Here is a 16818-nt window from a genome sequence, read left to right as displayed (position 1 = left end):
TCTCCATATCTAGAAGTCTGTGAGTTAAAAATAAAAACCCGGCACCTTCAAGCTAGTGTTCAGGGGCCAGGCACATTTTGTGACTGGTGCGGGTCCAATTGCCACCACGTGGAGATCCCTGGATGCCAGGCTGGCAACTGACATCTCCACCTGGCTGGCCCCTCCCAGGGCCTAGTCCAACACTCTAACCACTACATCATACTGCCTTCCTACAGTACTTCTGCCATGGGGCAGCTATATGACTTAAGTAGGTCAATAAATATGGGGAGAGCAAAATGGCACTTTGAGAAGGATCTGAAACATTACCCTCGAAGCCTGAATTTTTTTTATTGATTTGCTGTTCAAATTTGTTGTAAACCACGCTGAATTCCCCCCCCCCTTTAAAATATAAAGCAGTATAGAAACAACAACAACACCACCACCAATAATAATAATAATAATGATGATGATGATGATGTGGTACCTCGGGTTACATACTCTTCAGGTTACATACGCTTCAGGTTACAGACTTTGCTAACCCAGAAATAGTACCTCGGGTTGAGAACTTTACCTCAGGATGAGAACAGAAATCACACGGCGGCAGCAGGAGGCCCCATTAGCTAAAGTGGTACCTCAGGTTAAGAACAGTTTCAGGTTAAGAACGGACCTCCAGAAAGAATTAAGTTCTTAACCCAAGGTACCACTGTAATAAACAATTTCATAAGGGGGAAATGGCGCCTAGACAATTCCATTGCAGCAATCGTAAACCTGGTTTACGGTGCCATTTGGCGATTAGTTTATATACCTGAGTTTCTAACGCTGCTCCAAGCATGGCATAGGGTGGGAAGAGAGACGCAAGAGAGTTTTGTGGCATGTGGCCATCATCGAAATGGTCCGGTGGCTCAGTTCATAACAACTTGACAACTGATGCCTGCTCCAACAGGGCCCCACATTTCTCACAGAGCGAGGTGAAGGGAGGGAACGACCTTGTTATCATCCCAGGCCAGAAAGCAGCTGGCAAGAGCGTTCCTCTTCCAGCCTTCTTAATGCGGTTAAGGCTTCCTTGTTACCCTGGGCAATGTTCTTGCCTACTTCTCATTATTAAAATCCATTTCCTGTGCTCCTCGCAAACCTGTTGCCGCTGCCCCTGCCCTGCCCATTTTTCATCGGTTAGAACAGGCTGTTCTATGGCTGCGCTGGGCCCTGGAGAACAAAACTGTCTCCTCTCCACTGGGTAATGCAACTGGCAGGAGGCAGCTCCTCTGGAGACAGAGGACAGGAGGCGAAGGAGCCCAGCCAAGGTGTGTGGGGAATCAGGCGCAGTGGCGTAGCGTGGGGGGTGCAGGGGGGCCCGGCCGCACCGGGCGCAACATCTGGGGGGGCGCCCTCGCACTCGCAGCTCACTGCCCCTACCTGGCTCACTCACTCTCTCTCACTGCAGTGCTGGCTGTGCGAATCCGATCCGAACCGCCGGGTCGCCGCCCACTGTGGGGGGGGGGTGCCAGGCGTTCGGTGCGGTGCAGTGCGGAGCGGTGCGGAGCGAGAGTGAGGGACTATCTGGGGGAGGGACAGTGCAGCGGGGGGCACGCAAATTACTTGCCTTGCCCCGGGTTAGGGGGCGCAAATTACTTGCCTTGCCCCGGGTGCTGACAACCCACGCTACGCCACTGATCAGGCGACCAGGAGCTACCAGATGCTTCCGCGGTCAGACGGCATCTGAATCATGGCAGTTATCTGGGGAATCGCAAGTGGGGGAGACTGTTGCTGTTGCATCTGGGCCCTGCTGGCAGGATCCCTAGGGGCCACTGCAAGAACAGGGTGCTGGGCAAGTTAGACTAGATGGCCCTTGGGGTCTCTTCCAACTCTGAAATTAGGAGTGCCAACTTGGCCCCGCGGCCGTGCATGCCTGGGGCCATGCCCTGGTACAAAAAATTTGTGCGTGCCCAGCCCCTTTATGGGGAATTATGTGAGTGCTCGGGCAGCCAGGGCCCCAGTAAGTTGGCACCTATGATTCTAAGATAGCCCTCTGGCCTAATCCAGCTCCTTGCATGGCCCTACTGAGGTTCTGCATACACACATTGCCATTAAAGAAGACAGCTTCTTCCCCCAAAGTATCCTGGGATCTGTATCCCGTCCCGCTACAGAGCTGCAATTCCCAGCAACCTAACAAACTATAGTTCCCAGGTGCCTTTGGGGGAAGCTATGGGCTTTAGAAAAAGGGACGCGGGTGGCACTGTGGGTTAAACCACAGAGCCTGGGACTTGCTGATCAGAAGGTCGGCGGTTCAAATCCCTGCGACGGAGCGAGCTCCCGTTGCTCAGTCCCTGCTCCTGCCAACTTAGCAGTTCGAAAGCACGTTAAAGTGCAAGTAGATAAATAGGTACCACTCTGGCAGGAAGGTAAACGGCGTTTCTGTGCGCTGCTCTGGTTCGCCAGAAGCGGCTTAGTCGTGCTGGCCACATGACCCGGAAGCTGTACGCCGGCTTCCTTGGCCAATAAAGTGAGATGAGTGCCGCAACCCCGGAGTCGGTCACGACTGGACCTAATGGTCAGGGGTCCTTTTACCTTTTATGGGCTTTAGATGCACGGTGTGTCTGCAGCCTAGCAGGGTCCCTTTGTAACATAAAAACAAAAATGCTCAGGGTTCTCGACTTACCGCCCGCCCTCCCCGTCCTTTCTAGGCACAGGTCCACACTTTAAAGTGCTGTATCCAAGTGCTTCTCTCCCCTGCCCCCCCGCCCCCGCTGCAGTGTTTTCTCTGCAAAAAACTCTCTCTTTATTGTTGAATCATGGGGAAATTCGGGTTTTCTGCGGATTTCTGTTTGCTCCGATCCAGCAGTAAAGAGCAGTTTTCATAGGGAAAGTGCCGGGGGGAAACCAATAACAACACTTTAAAATGTGGACATATGCCTAGAAACACAGCACAAAAAGGGAGTCTGGATGAGCATAAAATGCACATCCGGGGGTTGGACTAGATGACCCTTGGGGTCCCTTCCAACTCTAGTGATATACTATCATAGTGTAATATACTATATATTTAGAATCACATACTATAAATGTAGTACAGTATAAATAATAATAATAATAATAATAATAATAATAATAATAATTTATTTATTATTTATACCCCGCCCTCTCCAGCCAAGGCCGGGCTCAGAGCGGCTTACAAGCAATAATAAAAACAAGATGAATGATTACAACTTAAAAACAAAAGTAAAATACAGCATTAAAATAATGGAACATTAAAATATTAAAATGTAGCCTCATTGCAGGAGGAGAAAGAAAAGAAAAAAGAAAGAGAGGGAGGGAGGGAATCAAATTGGCTCCAAGCCAAAGGCCAGGCGGAACAACTCTGTCTTACAGGCCCTGCAGAAAGAAATCAGATCCTGCAGGGCCCTGGTCTCATGAGGCAGAGCGTTCCACCAGGCCGGAGCCAGAGTTGAAAAGGCCCTGGCTCTGGTTGAAGCCAATCTAACTTCCTTAGGGCCTGGGACCACTAGGGTGTTGTTATTTATGGACCTTGAGGCTCTCCGTGGGGCATACCGGGAGAGGTGGTCCCGTAGGTACGAGGGTCCTAGGCCATGAAGGGCTTTAAAGGTCAAAAGCAGCACCTTAAATCTGACCCTGTAATTTAGTGTACCAAAGAAATATAGTGTAGTATATTTAGTGTACCAAATAAATATAGTGTAGTATATTTAGTGTACTATGGTATATCTTCCTTTCTTAATGTACTTTGTGCACCTTTTCCCTTCTCATCACTCTGTTTTTTATAACTGAAATTCTTTTAATAAAATTTTAATATATATTTTTAAAGGGGGGTGGAATCCAGTCTTATCCCCTGCAATGCAAGAATCTTTCATCTAATGTGGGGTTTGAACCCATGACCCTGAGATTAAGAGCCTCCTGCTCTGCTGACTGAGCCATCCCTCAGGCTTTTACTTCATCAGATCCACAAGGGCAATCTTGGTAGGCAGGTATGTAAAGTGTAAGGGGGGAGGACCAACTGAATGGGCACGAAATGCAAAGCAAGGACTGTCGGGTTAAAATGCATGCTAAAGTGGCACATGTTTTGCAGCAGAAGATGGGCGGTAATTTATTCTGCATTGCCATTGTGGGGCAGGGAACCATTCACAAGAAACAAGTCACCGACCACCAGTGGCGTAGCATGGGTTGTCAGCACCCGGGGCAAGGCAAGTAATTTGCGCCCCCTAACCCGTGGATTTGCGCCCCCTAACCCTAACCCCCAGATGTTGCGCCTGGTGCGGCCGGCCCCCCCTGCACCCCCCACGCTACGCCACTGCCGACCACAAAGATATCCATCCGGGCATTTGGGCATCCGGGCATTAAAAGAGCAGAGGCGGGGGGAACCTACAAGTAACCATCTTGCTCTCCCCCAACGTTGCAACAACTCTGCAAAAAAACAGGTGACCACACCTGGAATACCTTGTCCAGTTCTGGGCACCCCAATTTAAGAAGGATGTTGACAAGCTGGAACATGTGCAAAGGAGGGCGACCAAGTTGATCAAGGTTCTGGAAGCCAAGCCGGATGAGGAACGGTTGAAGGAGCTGGGTATGTTTAGCCTGGGAAAGCGGAGACTGAGAGGAGATATGATAGCCATCTTCAAATATCTCAAGGGCCGTCACGTGGAAGATGGAACAGGCTTGTTTTCTCCTGCTCTGGAAAGTAGGACTTGAACCAAGGGCTTCAAGTTGCAGGAAATGAGATTCCGACTAGACATACGGAAAAACTTTCTGACAGTAAGAGCTGTTTGACAGTGGAACAGTCTCCTTCGGGAGGTTGTGGGCTCTCCTTCCTTAGAGGTTTTTAAGCAGAGGTTGGATGGCTGTCTGCCATTTAGCTGAGATTTCTGCATTGCAGGGGGTTGGACTAAATGACCCTTGGGTCCCTTCCAACTCTATGATTCTATGAAAAAAAAACCCTCAACAGGTTCCCTGGAACACAGCAAGAGATCTTTTGAGGTGTCACAGTCAGAGTGCTTTAGGAGGCTTGGCCCCATTCTTAAGGAATGCTCTCCATTTTGTGCCCATGAGAAACAGGTGCTCCCAAGCCCCTGAAGGCAAATGGATGGGGTCAGGTGTTCAAATCTGGATGCTTTTATCCCTACTCTGCTCTGAGTGCACTTGCCACTAGGAAGAGGTTAGGAAAGGTAAAGGGACCCCTGACCATTAGGTCCAGTCGTGGCCAACTCTGGGGTTGCAGCACTCATCTTGCTTTATTGGCCGAGGGAGCCGGCGTATAGCTTCCGGCTCATGTGTCCAGCATGACTAAGCCGCTTCTGGCAAGCCAGAGCAGCGCACGGAAATGCCGTTTACCTTCCCGCCAGAGCGGTACCTATTTATCTACTTGCACTTTGACGTGCTTTCGAACTGCTAGGTTGGCAGGAACAGGGACTGAGCAACGGGAGCTCACCCCGTCGCGGGGATTCGAACCGCCGACCTTCTTACAGGGAACCAAACAAAGGGCCTTCTCAGTAGCGGTGCCCGCCCTGTGGAATGCCCTCCCTTCAGATGTGAAGGAAATAAGCAGCTATCTTATCTTTAAAAGACATCTGAAGGCAGCCCTGTTTAGGGAAGTTTTTAATATTTAATGCTGTGCAGTGGTACCTCTGGTTAAGAACTTAATTCGTTCTGGAGGTCCGTTCTTAACCTGAAACTGTTCTTAACCTGAGGCCTCCCACTGCCACCATGCTGCCAGAGCACGATTTCTGGTCTCATCCTGAAGCAAAGTTCTTAACCCAAGGAACTATTTCTGGGTTAGCGGAGTCTGTAACCTTAAGCACCTGTAACCCGAGGTACCACTGTATTGTTTTTAGCACTCGATTGGGAGCCGCCCAGAGTCGCTGGGGAAACTCAGCCAGATGGGCAGGGTATAAATAATAAATTACTATTATCATTATTATAAGAGGCTATCAAGCAAATGAAACACATTCGGGACCTTTCAAAGTCCCGGGTGCCGCAGAGAGCTGTCCCCTAAAGGAGCTCAGAGCAGGTGCAGAACTGTTCCTCTGTCGTTTGACCCCATGTGCTTTTAGAGAGACCATTCCAAAACACCAACCTGCTTCCTCTCACACAAGTTGCAAGGGCAGGGCTGATGTCGGGAGAAGCGCGGAGTGGCTGGGAGGGTGCAGACCTAGCAGCCCCCTTTCAAAACCTCAAGCATGCCTTGATTGATAGCTTTGGAAACTGTGGCTGTTAAGCACCACAGTCACTGAAGCCCAGAAAACCCTATGGCTGCCTCTCCCATTGGGTGCACTTCTGAGGCGTCTTGGTGACCTGCCTATTTCCAGTAGTCAGAGGAAATGAAGTATTAATCACAGACCATTTCCCTTGCAGGTGTTTCTTCCCAAAAAATCAAGGTTCCTACAGTAAGGTGCTTGCTGCTGGCAGGTAAAAGACCCAGGAAGCAACGCTGACCTTGGAGTGAACTTACTAAACAAATCTTTGTCAGCCTGAGGGCCACAGTCCCTCGCATGGAACCTTTCAGGGGCCATGTGCAGGTGGTGGGCGAGGCCAGGGAAAAAGTGGGTGGGCCAGTAGGACACACAAAAGCAAGATGTTTCTGAACACATGTTTTCCGCATCCTCTGTCAGTGTAAGCCAGGGAAACCAGCATAGTTCAAGGACACATTCCAGCCCTTGAGGAGGGGACAGGGGAATGCTGGCAAGAGATGCTCAAGCAGAGGTGTACCTAGGCTCCTTTGCATGCTTGGCAAGGAGCTGTGTGGGTGCCCCCATCCCCATCCCTTGTGCCCTTGAAGCCTGGCAGCTCTAGGGTTGCCACTTTTGTTCTGGCAAAATACAGGACAGGGCGAGGCAGGGCAGTTGGTGGATGATTTTTATATGGTGCAGAAGTGACTTCAGACCAATCCATTGCAAAGTATTCTCTCTAGCTCAGTCGGTAGAGTGTGAGACTCAATCTCAGGGTTGTGGGTTCAAGCCCTATGTTGGGCAAAATATTTACGCATTGCAGGGGGTTGGACTCGATGGCATCTCGTGGTCCTTTCCAGCTCTACAAATTCTACGATTCTGTGATTACAGCCTAACAGGATGCCCCGTTTGGAATTTGTCACATACATACACGTTACCGTATTTTTTGCTCTATAAGACTCACTTTTTCACTCCTAGAAAGTAAGGGGAAATGTGTGTGCGTCTTATGGAGCGAATGCAGGCTGTGCAGCTATCCCAGAAGCCAGAACAGCAAGAGGGATTGCTGCTTTCACTGCGCAGCGATCCCTCTTGCCGTTCTGGCTTCTGAGATTCAGAATATTTTTTTTCTTGTTTTCCTCCTCCAAAAACTAGGTGCGTCTTGTGGTCTGGTGCGTCTTATAGAATGAAAAAATACGGTAATTTGTAAATCTGTCTGCACTTGGCTACCCAGAGCTTAAATGCATGACGTTTCGCATACCTTTTCAAACGCATGCATTTAGAGAGGATCCCTAACTTGGCAGAGAGAGAGAGAGAGAGAGAGAGAGAGAGAAGACCATGGGACAAAACAGTAGCATTTTACATTGAAATAAGGCACAATCCTGTATTATACAGGACAGGTGGCAACCCTAGGCAACTCCCAGAGCAGGGAAGGAGCAACCTGGGAGCATGTGGACAGGCTCCTAAACACTCCAAGCCAGAGTGGGGAGACATGATTTTGTACACACCCATACACCTGGGGCTTGTGCCCTTGGCAGAAGCCAGCCTGGCAAACCCCTAGGTACACCCCAGCTCTCGAGGGCCGCATTCAGGCCCCAGGTGTCCTGCTCCCTCTCTTCCCCACACTGCATGTATGGACTGAGCCAGGCTTGATGGCCACAGCAGTCTCCTGCAGCTGACTGCCAACTTCAGCCTGGACAGAGACTTTTAAAACACCACATTTCGGAAAGGCAGCTTCTGAAGCCTGCAGACGATTTGGATGCCGCCCGAAGCTCTGTTGCAATTTGCGCTCCTTCGCTACTTCCCTTTAGCACTTATAAATGCTACGTCGTCGCGGCAGGGATTTGTACAGCCTGATTATTTTGGCAAGGATCCTCCCTCAAATTAACACAGAGAGCAGCCATGTGCTGGAATTAACCCTCACAGCGGCAACACTTCGGGAAGCAGATGCAAACGAGGAGGCACAAATGAGAGGATTTGTTTTAGCTGTCCAAATTCCCACAATTTCGCTGACTTCGTGCCTTCCTGTGTCTTCGGACGAAACTCTGCTGTGGTGCCCATTTCCTGGGGGGTTCTGCAATGCAAGGGGAGCTCTCCACAGCTCAGGGCAGAGCAAGGCACAAGGATGCTGTGGCTCAGTGGCAGAGCTGCTGCTTTGCATACAGAAGGTCCCAGGTTCAATCCCCAATGACATCTCCCAGGTAGGGCTGGGTGAGGGTTTTGGCTGAAGCCCTGGAGAGGCACTGCTGCCAGTCATTATAGACAACACTTGTGTTAAATGGACCTCAGTATAAAGCAGCTTCCTTTATTCATAACCTTGAGGGCTAGAAACGTCTTGTTTTTAGGGAAAGCCCCTTTTTACATGCACAGGTTTAAAGTATAAGGCGGCCTCCTACATTCTAGCTTGGCTTTTGTCAACCAGATGCCCTCCAGACTTTGTGGTCCAAAACATCCTGACGGTATCAAGTTCGTGGAGGCTGTAACCAGTGGCGTAGCGTGGGGGGTGCAGGGGGGGCCGCCCGCACCGGGCGCAACATCTGGGGGGGGCGCGCTCGCACTCGCAGCTTTCTGCCCCTACCTGGCTCACTCACTCTCTCTCACTGCAGTGCTGGCTGTGCGAATCCGATCCGAGCCGCCGGGTCGCCGCCCACTGTGGAGGGGAGGGTGCCAGGTGTGCGGTGCGGTGCGGAGAGAGAGCGAGGGACTATCTGGGGGAGGGACAGTGCAGCGGGGGGGGGGCAAATTACTTGCCTTGCCCTGGGTGCTGACAACCCATGCTACGCCACTGGCTGCAACAAATCTAGAATAACAGCAAGAGGAGCCGACCCTTCAGAAACAGGATGCAGGAGCCATGATGGATGGGAAGCAGAATGTACAATTTGAAGCGTGGCCCCAAACGATGAGTATTCTGTTGAGTCTTTCAATGCAAGGAAAGGGAGGAGCAGGAGGAGAGTGCCAACCCCACTGGCTTTCTGAGGTTGGCAGAATCCCCAGCAGAAGTAGCTCCCATCTCATCAGAACAGCCGACAAGATTAGGCCAATGGCCCATCTAGTCCAGAATCCTCTTCTTACAATGGCCAACAAGATGCCCCACAAGCAGGATTCAAGTAGGGCTGGGTGATATCTGGTTTTCAACATTGTGATATAGGTAAAGGTAAAGGGACCCCTGACCATTAGGTCCAGTCGTGACCGACTCTGGGGTTGCGGCGCTCATCTCGCTTTATTGGCCGAGGGAGCCGGCATACAGCTTCCGGGTCATGTGGCCAGCATGACTAAGCCGCTTCTGGTGAACCAGAGCAGTGCATGGAAACGCCGTTTACCTTCCCGCTGGAGCAGTACCTATTTATCTACTTGCACTTTGACATGCTTTCGAACTGCTAGGTTGGCAGGAGCAGGGACTGAACAACAGTAGCTCACCCCGTCGCGGGGATTCGAACTGCCGACCTTCTGATTGGCAAGTCCTAGGCTCTGTGGTTTAATCCACAGCACCACTCACGTCCCTAACATCGCGATATATCAGCAGCTAAATACCATAATATGCTGATACAGTGGTACCTTGGTTCTTGAACCCAATCTGTTCTGGAAATCCGCTCGACTTCCAAAACGTTCGCCAACCAAGGCGCTGCTTCTGATTGGCTGATTAGCCCCGGAAACAATGCCGACAGCCGAAACAGACGTTCGGCTTCCAAAAAATGTTCGCAAACCGGAACACTTGCTTCCGGGTTTGCGGTGTTCGGGAACCGATTTGTTCAGGAGCCAAACTGTTCGGGAACCAAGGTACCACTGTATATCACCATGTCTGGAATGTATCTCGGCTGCTGCTGCTTCCTCCCCATCTTAAGGGAGGAAGAAGCAGCTGAGATACATCACCCAGCCTTGAGCAAGCCCCCATACCGCTTTGCCATTGCAGCAGGGGGGCTCCTGCTCCTTCCCCAGGGGCTCAGCACCCCACCAGGAGGGCAGTTTTGTCCCTCTTTCCCACCAACCTTCACTGGGGTTCAGGCCACCCGCCTGAGCTTCTCAGAGAAGCCATTAGATGGGATTATGAGAGAGGATATGTTTGGGGGGTAAAAAACACAAGCAGCCAAGCTTTCCTCAGGAGAGCGAGCTGCAGATGTGGCCTCCCTGGGTTCAAGCTCTCTCCGTTCTCACCACCACCTGCCAATACTGGGACTAACTGGTGGCCTCATCACTGGACACTGGGAAGGAATGTTCTCCCAAAGGGCCCCCTGCAGAGCCACAATTTCGATCCTCTCTGATGGTTCTTCAGAGACCGCAGGAAACACACTAGGCATTTTCCCTGCAATGAGCCAAGGAGTAAATTCCGAGAGAAGAAGAGGGGCTTACACCCGAGTAAACAGGCTGCACAAGCCTCACCCTTGCACCACCAGCTTCTCAGCTGCAATGTGGGCACTTAGCTACCTGAGGCTGCCTAAATATTCTTTACACTTTTACTGTCCTTTTTAATTGTTTTTTTCCACCTGAGTTTAGCCTTCTACTGGAACGACTTCAGGAACATTAGAACTTCGGCAATTCCCGCCCCCACCCTGTGGGCTTAAAGTTTAATCCGCTTTTATTGTTTCCAATGAAAGGAACATCCACAGGGCTTTAGGACATGGGGGTGCCTAACTCATGGTGCAGGGGTCCCAAATACCGTATTTTTTGCTCTATAAGACTCACTTTTTCCCTCCTAAAAAGTATGGGGAAATGTGTGTGCATCTTATGGAGCGAATGCAGGCTGCCCAGCTATCCCAGAAGCCAGAACAGCAAGAGGGATCGCTGCTTTCACTGCGCAGAGATCCCTCTTGCTGTTCTGGCTTCTGAGATTCAGAATATTTTTTTTCTTGTTTTCCTCCTCCAAAAACTAGGTGCGTCTTGTGGTCTGGTGCGTCTTATAGAGCGAAAAATACGGTAAATGCTTCTGCCTCCACCCTGGAAGACCCCACCAATTTGGGCAGGAGGGGGGGGGAGGGGAAATGAAGTAGACCTTCTCCACCTAGCTCAACACCCAGATAGAGATGCAAACTGGTGTAGCGGTTAGGGTGTTAGCCCAGGACGTGGGAGAGAGCAGGGTTTAATCCTGGCACTCAGCCATAAGCAAACTGGGTGGTGGCCATGGGCAGTCACTGCCTCTCAGCCTAACCTTCTTCCCAGGGGTTTTTGTGGGGAGGGACAGAAGCATGTATGTCACCTTGAACTCCTTGCAGGAAAAGGTGAGATATAAATGCAATTCACAACAACAACAACTGCCCACTCCCCAATCATCAGGTGGATCATTTGATGAGCAGAAGGAAGGCCACCAAACAAGCAAACAAACATGGCCAGCAGCTAATCTGGAGTCTCCTTCTTTGGAGGTCTTTAAGCAGAGGCTTGACAACCATATGTCAGGAGTGCTCTGATGGTGTTTCCTGCTTGGCAGGGGGTTGGACTCGATGGCCCTTGTGGTCTATTCCAACTCTATGATTCTATGACTCTATGATTCTATGCTTTCAAGGTGAGTGTGGCATGCCCACTTTCACTGCTGGTAAGCAGCCCCTCTGGGTAAAAAAAAAGCAAGCCACCCTTGTCGGAGAGCCAGCTATGCCTTCGCCTTTCGGCCCACAGGTGGAGGCAGAGAAGGAGGGCCAATGTTCATGACTCTGCATATGAAGCCATCTGGGGTCTCAAATGCACCTGAAGGAGCTTCTCCACCCCCATCGTTCTGCCCGGACACTTAGGTCCAGCGCCGAGGGCCTTCTGGCGGTTCCCTCGCTGCAAGAAGCCAAGTTACAGGGAACCAGGCAGAGAGCCTTATCAGCAGTGGCACCCGCCCTGTGGAACACCCTCCCACCAGATGTCAAAGAGAAAAACAACTACGAGACTTTTAGGAGACATCTGAAGGCAGCCCTGTTTAGGGAAGCTTTTAATGTTTAATAGACTATTGTATTTTAATATTCTGTTGGAAGCCGCCTAGAGTGGCTGGGGAAACCCAGCCAGATGGGCAGGGTATAAATAATAAATTATTATTCATATTATTATTATTTCAGAAGCGCCTTGTGTGATGCCAAAATCCGGTGCCCCCCCCCCCACCTTTCGCTTTCCATTCTACATCATAGTTGTGGCGCTCCCGGCAGCACCCCCAAGGCTCAGTGCCCAGTGCAACCAAACCAGTCGTACTCTCCTAAATCAATCACTGGGGCGGAGGAGAATCACAGCAGCAGAGAATTGTAGAGTTGGAAAGCACCCCAAAGGTCATCAAGTCCAACCCCTTGCCATGCAAGAATCACAGCGAAAGAGGAATCCAAGCTCTGTTTAAAAACCTTCAAGGAAGGAGAGTCCACCACCTACTGTGGTTGTCCGTTCCACTGTCAAACAGGTCTTACTGTCAGAAAGGCCGATCCTGATGTATAGTCAGTGCACCTCTGACACCCGAGATGTGCATTTTCAGGACCTGCCCCTATGCTTTGTGATGGCTTTTTCTAGTAATTGTAAGTTTTGAAAAATTGTTGGTTTTTTTTTTATTACAGTGGTGCCTTGCAAGACGAAATTAATTCGTTCTGCGAGTTTTTTCGTCTTGTGAAGCACCACTGTGCATTGACGGTTTCCCATAGGAATGTATTGATGGTTTTTTAAAAAAGGCACAAGATGTTTTCATCTTGCGAAGCAAGCCCATAGGGAAATTCATCTTGCGAAGCAACTCAAAAAACGAAAAACTCTTTCCTCCTGCGAATTTTTCGTCTTTCGAGGCATTCGTCTTGCGAGGTACCACTGTATTGCTGTATTTTAACTTATGCACCCCGCCTTGGGACCTTAGGGTGATGGATAGGTAATTAACAACAACAACAACAACAACAACAACAACAACAACAACAACATTCCACCCATGTGTGAATCAGTCAGCCACAAGCACCCAAGGCGGGTGCAAAACACTGCCAGGGAAGGGTATAGCTTGGCAAAGAGGCCATGTGTTCTTGGGAGAGTGCTTTGGGAAGGGTAGAGATGCCTGGGGGCCAACATTGCTTCTGAGCCTCTCCACCCCTGCCATAAACGAACATCCGCACCTTGTCTGAACCATGGGCGAAGGAAACAGCCTTCTCCTCCCCTATGAGGCACCCCCAGCCCAGAAGCTTTCCCCCCCCCCAGCCCAGAAGCTTTCCCCCCCCCCAGCCCAGGGCCAGCCTGCTTGGCATCTTGCAGCCTAATCTATTTGCCACATTAAAATGGGTTTCTTAATCTTAAACAAATTATATTAAAATGATAGTTAAGCGCATTGATCTTTTAATGGAGATTCAATCCAAGAGGCTCTTCCACCACCCTAATCCAATTTTGCAGCCTCGTCCCCATTTCCTGCTGTCTGCAGCTGCCTGGCATAATCCATTTGCGGAACACGATCCGAAAGAGGTGGCAAGCGTGGTGCTGGCGGGGGGCAGGGGGCTTCTTTCATGAAAAAAGACTATTTGCAACCCCCCCAAAAAATCCTATTTAATTGATTTATTATACAATGCATCTTCCCTCTCCCGCACCTCTAGGCAGAAGGATTTTGCTGAGAAAAAGTTCAGAGAACAATAAACACATTAATCTTTCAAGGGGCCACTAGACTCTTTGGTTCGGGTCCAGTAAAAGATTTTGCTCTATCCATTCTGCCTATCTCCAGCTTCCCCAGGACAAGCACAGAACTCCTTGTGCTCCAGATACATTCTACTTACTGTCCGCATCTCCCCCTGGTTCCTGGTCTTCCTACAAACACACAAACGCACACACACCAGTCAGGAAGGGTGGTGAGAGCCCTGGCTTCCTATCCACCTGATTTAACCAATGGCCCTGGCCTGAGCCACCAGATCGCCTCTCTGCAGGATCAATCCTCTTCCTCCCTTAAGCCAAGAGCTTCACCAAACAGCAAAAGGCATCATTGCACACACCAGTGTTTTAGGAAACTTTCAGGCTACTGAGGATGGAGACAAGCAAAAGCCAACTTTACCAAGAAATTTACTTTACAAAAATATAGCAGAAACTAAAACAGGAGAGTGGGCTGCTGGGTGAATATCAGGTCTCCTCTAGCCTGCTAAGCACTGTGCAGAGGGAGGATCCGTTTTCTGCAAGGAAATTGGAAGGATGATGAGGAAGACCCATGAGAAAAGGGGTGGGGGTGTCTGCTGGAAGGCAGCTGTCTAGAACCCCCTAGACTAGAACCCTAGGCACTTTATGCTTCAATCTGAGTAATGTATTCAGGGCAATGTACCAACTGGACTCCCTCCTCCCCTAAAGGATCCATGGATGTCTCCTTATTATGATGAGCATGATGCATGGGACTTTGCAAAGCTTCTGCAAAGCTTCACCCTCACAACCGCCCTGCCAGGTTTGTCCCCAAATGTGCCCATTTCACAGATGGAGAGCAATGGCATTGAGGCTTGCCATACGCAAGCAGCGAAGTGTTGAACAATGGAACGCAGGAAGGCACCTCCTACCTTTGTTCTGCATATCTCACTGTTACCTACTCTGACTGGCAGCAGCTCTCAGGCAAGGAGCCTATCCCAGCCCTACGTGGAGATGCCACAGGGTCCTGAACCCTGAGACCCTCTGTCACTGAGCTAGGAAGGCTCCTAAACTTTGAGCAACCCAGGATTGGACCCTGAAATGGGGACCATTGTGCAGCTGCTGCTTCTTGGTGCTGGAAGCAGAAAAAGCTGTCTCATGCCCACTATGGATGTAGCCAGGATTTTTTTTGGGGGGCGCAGACCTTTTGTTAGGTGGGGCAGAAGCTCAGTTTGCTATGCATTTTTATTGATTGGGGGGGGGGTCAGCTGCCCCTCCCTGCCTTTCCCCTGGCCAAGCCCATGATGCCCACATAAATCAGTACTGTCTACACATCAAAATGGTGCCTCCATATGTTCTGAAGGCTAGTAAAGCAGATCAGCCCGGACAGCTCAGTTGGTTAGAGAGGGTGCTGACAATGCCAAGGTTCCAGGTTTGATCCCTATATGGGACAGCTGCATATTCCTCCATTGAAAGGGACTTAGATAATCCTCAGGGTCGCTTCCAACTCTACAACTCTATGATCTATATGGTCCCTGGTTGAGGAAGCCTCCTATCCAGGCCTAGCAAGCGGCTTTGCAGGATCCTGGCCCCAGAACAGCTCCACTTGTGGCTTGTGGCTCTGATGTCCTCTAAGCTGGGAAGACCCTGCACCAGTGGTGTAGCATGGTTGTCAGCACCCGGGGCAAGGCAAGTAATTTGCGCCCACCAAACCCGTGGATTTTAGTAGGGGCAGAGAGCTGCGAGTGCGAGCGCACGCCCCCCAGATGTTGCGCCCGGTGCGGCCGGCCCCCCTTGCACCCCCCACGCTACGCCACTGCCCTGCACCCTTCTGCATGCCAAGCAGGGGCTCTCCTGCTCGGATATTCCCCTATCCCACTCCACCCCACGGTCTCCTCAAGGAGGGATGCCCTCAAGGTCTGCCCTGTAGGTCCCCTTCTAGACCCAGAACTTGGGTGGTCTCAGGAACTTGCCCTGCGCCAAAACCAAGAAGCAGCAGCAGCAGCCCTTTCCTGGACCATGCGGGGGTCCCGGCCCTGGAGCATCCTTAGACACCCCCCCCCCCCAAGAAGACTTCTCTTCACATGCTTTGCTTCCTACTCATCATCGCCTCTCGAATTAGATCTCTGGACCCTCACAGGATAGGGCCCCTTGGTGCTGAGGACCGATCGCCCTACGCGGATCTCCGGACTGAGGCTCCTTCAGAAACAGTCGGCAAACAGGGGGCCCTGGTCTTTCTTGCCCCCATATCGACAGGGAAGGGGGGGGCAAGCTCGCCTTGGGCTACTCCCCCTCTTGAACTTAGCCTCCCTCGCCGGGCTGTTGTGCGGGAAGATCCAGGAGCCCCCCCCCCCAACCAGCGAAGCCTCTCCCCAGCGAGAGCTGGCCTCGCCAAGGGGGAAACTGAGGCAGCAGCCGAAGCAGCTACGCTCCCCGCGGAACTTTGTCTCCGGGGTCCCACAAACTGCCCCCCCCCTATAGAGAGCATGGTCCGGCCCTCGCCTGGGAAGGCAGGAGACGGCGCCCCCTCCCCGGCATAAAAAGTCCCGCGAAGCCCCGACGCCCGCTCACCTGCCGCTTCCTCCCGGCTCGCTGCTCCGCGCCGACTCCGCCCGCCTCGCCTCGCCTCGCCGCCGCCCGGGACCAGCCCGCCACTCGCTCCGCCGAGGCGCAGTCGCCGCGCCCCCTGCCGGCCCGCCGCCGCCGCACCACGCGGCCCCTGGTCCGCCTCGGAGGGGCGCGCCTCCTCCCGCCGAGGGCGCCCCCTGCAGGCAGACCGGCGCTTCGGTGGTGGGGGCTCTGCTGCGACGCCCTTTGGGACCTCGCCTGGCAAGAGGTGCCTGCGCCCCACGGCGCTCCTGGCTCTCTATAGGGCGGGGAGGTTGGCTACCACGGAGCAGCCACGACCGGGCCGGGACCCAGAATAGCGCCTCTAGCAGTCTAGCACCGCGCAAGCGAAAGGGGCACGCGGGGAAGAGGAGGCGGGACGTGGCCTGTAGGGCTGGCTTTCTACTTGCAGGGATTTCCTCAGCAGCAGAGGGGAGCCTCGCCGCAACTCAAGCCTCCTTTGCAGCTGGCTCAGCAGAGAAGCGATGTTGGATCCTCCGTTTGAAGCTCACCTCCGCCACGGCTCTTTTTATTATTTACAAGATTTATAGGCCGC

At 51.7% G+C, this 16818-nt stretch overlaps 1 protein-coding gene across 3 annotated transcripts in view; it reads right to left on the bottom strand.

Annotated features, from left to right (window-relative positions):
• Nucleotides 1–16317, bottom strand: part of ADORA2A (adenosine A2a receptor) — a 30064-nt gene extending 13747 nt beyond the window's left edge. Inside the window, exon 1 of one of the 3 annotated variants that reach the window (XM_083417821.1) lies at nt 16227–16317. The gene's annotated coding sequence lies outside the window, so the exon portion shown is untranslated. The remainder of the gene's footprint in view (nt 1–16226) is intronic. The other 2 variants (XM_083417822.1, XM_083417820.1) reach the window with 2 other exon arrangements.
• Nucleotides 16318–16818: the final 501 nt, after the last annotated feature.

Source organism: Podarcis tiliguerta (assembly GCF_965153285.1).
Source record: "Podarcis tiliguerta genome assembly, chromosome: 16".
In the NCBI taxonomy this organism is placed as follows: Eukaryota; Metazoa; Chordata; class Lepidosauria; order Squamata; family Lacertidae; genus Podarcis; species Podarcis tiliguerta.
Note: the sequence above shows the minus strand (reverse complement) of the source record. Positions and strands in the feature narration are given on the sequence as shown.